A 2,836-nucleotide genomic window follows, 5' to 3' on the forward strand; every position below is an offset into this window, starting at 1 on the left:
CACCATTTTTTTAAGGAAGAACCCCTAAGGGATTCTGGGGAAATGTCCTTGAATGGTCTCTCAAAGAAAGAAGGCAGGCAGTTCTACTCTATGTTTTTCAACCTCTGTCCTTTGCTCTCCTCAGACTCTCTGAAATTTGTCACTTTTGTCATTTTCCTTTTCAGAAAGTGACAGTTCCCTGGAAATTTTTTCACTCCTCATGATCTCTTGACCTTTCTCTGAGAGGTTGTTTCTCATTTCGCTGCCAGCTTGCTGCATGGCCCTTTTTTATTTGCAAGTTTTTCGGGTGAATTCTTTCTTGTATGAACTTTCTGTACTTCAGGCTGTATTTTACACTGGGGCCAACTCTTACTTGCTAAAGAGAAACTTATAGCTAGGATAAGATAAACTAATATCCTCCTAGGTTTTCCTGCAAGCTCTTGAATTCTACCATTCAGACTTTCATATTTCAAATTTTATGCAAATTTGACTTTGGAGGATTTCTCTTTATGCTTTGTAGGCACTTTTACTGAGAAGAAATATGGCTCCACTGAGATTATTACAGAAACATCAAACCCTAGAGAATTTGACATTCCCTTTTCTCCTTAATATGTTTTTTTCCGTGTGTGTGTGATGTGCAAGTTCAATATTAATAGATGATCAAAACCAGTGGCATTTATATTTTACCCTTCCTGGTTTGAAGAACCACTTATATAATATAAGTGGATAAGATACTAAAAAGGAATCCTTTATTTAGTGATACCTTCTAAAATAAGAAGGAAGAAATAATTTGGAGAAAAATGTCTTTGACAGCATGGAATTATTCCTGAAGTTTTAATGATGGAGAAAATATTTTACCAAGTGTTGATTTAAAATAGCTAAATTACCTTATTTGTTGAAATGTAGTCTATTTGGACTTCAAACAAATCACCTGATTCCATCCAAAGTAAATAGTAAAATATACATCCAATATGGAAAATAACCTGGTAATATTATAGAGATACAAGAAAGAGAAGGGAAATGAATCCATCCCTCTTTTTCTTGTTTTAGAAACTTCTGTATAAACCAAGGTAAGCAAAGATGAATCAGAGAAATCCTAGAAATTAATATAGCATTCATGGAAGACAGATTTATTTATAAAACTGCAATAGTTTAAATATGTTCTAGTAAGTGTAATATCTCTACTTATCCAGTTTGTTATGTATTCTTACCTCTCTAAAACTGTACTATTTCTGAGAGGTTACATCAAAAAAAGTTTCCATCATGGAATTTTTCAGATTATTTGGGTGAGTAAGCAAATTTTTCATCCTCCATTTCCTGCTGTTAAATGAGCAGCGACTGATGAAAAGGTGCTCAGGCTAAGGCCTGTTTTGGGTGGGATGTGTGGGAGGACCCTGTATCTGTTGTAAGAATAAACACACTTACTCCAAAGTAAATGTGGTACAAGGGGCTCCCCCTCTCTATTTTCTTGTATTATTATTTTTTTTTGCTTGGTAAATGTATTAGTTTCCTGTTGCTGCTGTAAGAAGTACCACAAACCTGGTGATGAAAAGAACACAGATTTATTCTCTTACTCTTAGTAGGTCAGAAGTCAGAAGTCAGTCCCACTGGGCTAAGCTCAAGGTGTTGGCCAGGCTGTTCCCCTGTGGAGGATTTAAAGGGAGAATCCATTTCCTCGCCTTTTTCAGCTTTTAAAAGCTGCCAGCATTCTGTGGCTCATGGCCTCTTCCTCTGTCTTCAGAACCAGCTGGGTAACATCTCTCTCCTCTGACTCCTGCTTTGGTCCTTACAACTTCTAACTCTGACTTTGACACCTTCTGCATCCCTTTTGTGAGGACCCTTGTGGTTATCTGGCTTACCCAGCTAGTCAGGATAATCTTCCCATCTCAAAGTCCTTAACTTAATCACACGTGAAAAGTCCATTTTGCTATGTAAGGTTACATATTCACAGGTTCTGGAGATCAGGATGAGAAGAACATCTTTGGGGGGCCATTAGTCTGTACACCCAAGCAAACAAATGCTCTACAGCCCTCAACATTGTTCTAGCCGAGCTGTCTTTTAAACATTAGAACACCAGGATGCCTTAGAGTTAGCAGGTCCTATTCTCATATCTGAGGAGAAACTTATGAAAGGGTAGTGTAAAAGTTTAAACTGCAACCACTGTTATAATTCTAATATTTATACCACCTTGTCTCACAGGGGTCTCTCTGGTAAAGATTTAATTATGAACTTTAGGCTTAGGAACTTAGCCTTTAAGCTTATAGCACTGTTTTCAAGAAAGAATGAGAGCAGGAATATGTAGATGCTGTGAAATAAATTTTAGGAGTGCTTTACTTTTTTGGAGTTCTTTTCAGCAAAAACAACGTTTTCCATTTTCCATTTATGGCCTGGGCCATTTTGAAAATGACTTGTCAAGTTTTCTAGAGGCTGGTCAATAAGTTTCAAATACTCTTATCGATGGACTAGATTAATTTTTACACTAAGACTTTGTCCAAAAGCATTAAATCAAGATGCAGATACTTCTTCCTTTTTGACCCACCTCCTAGAGAAATGGAAATAAAACCAAAAATAAACAAATGGGACCTAATGAAACTTCAAAGCTTTTGCACAGCAAAGGAAACCATAAACAAGACCAAAAGACAACCCTCAGAATGGGAGAAAATATTTGCAAATGAAACAACTGACAAAGGATTAATCTCCAAAATTTACAAGCAGCTCATGCAGCTCAATAACAAAAAAACAAACAACCCAATCCAAAAATGGGCAGAAGACCTAAATAGATATTTCTCCAAAGAAGATATACAGACTGCCAACAAACACATGAAAGAATGCTCAACATCATTAATCATTAGAGAAA

Source organism: Monodon monoceros, unplaced genomic scaffold (genome assembly GCF_005190385.1).
Source record: "Monodon monoceros isolate NGI ecotype Baffin Bay Population unplaced genomic scaffold, NGI_Narwhal_1 Super_Scaffold_12, whole genome shotgun sequence".
Lineage (NCBI taxonomy): Eukaryota > Metazoa > Chordata > Mammalia > Artiodactyla > Monodontidae > Monodon > Monodon monoceros.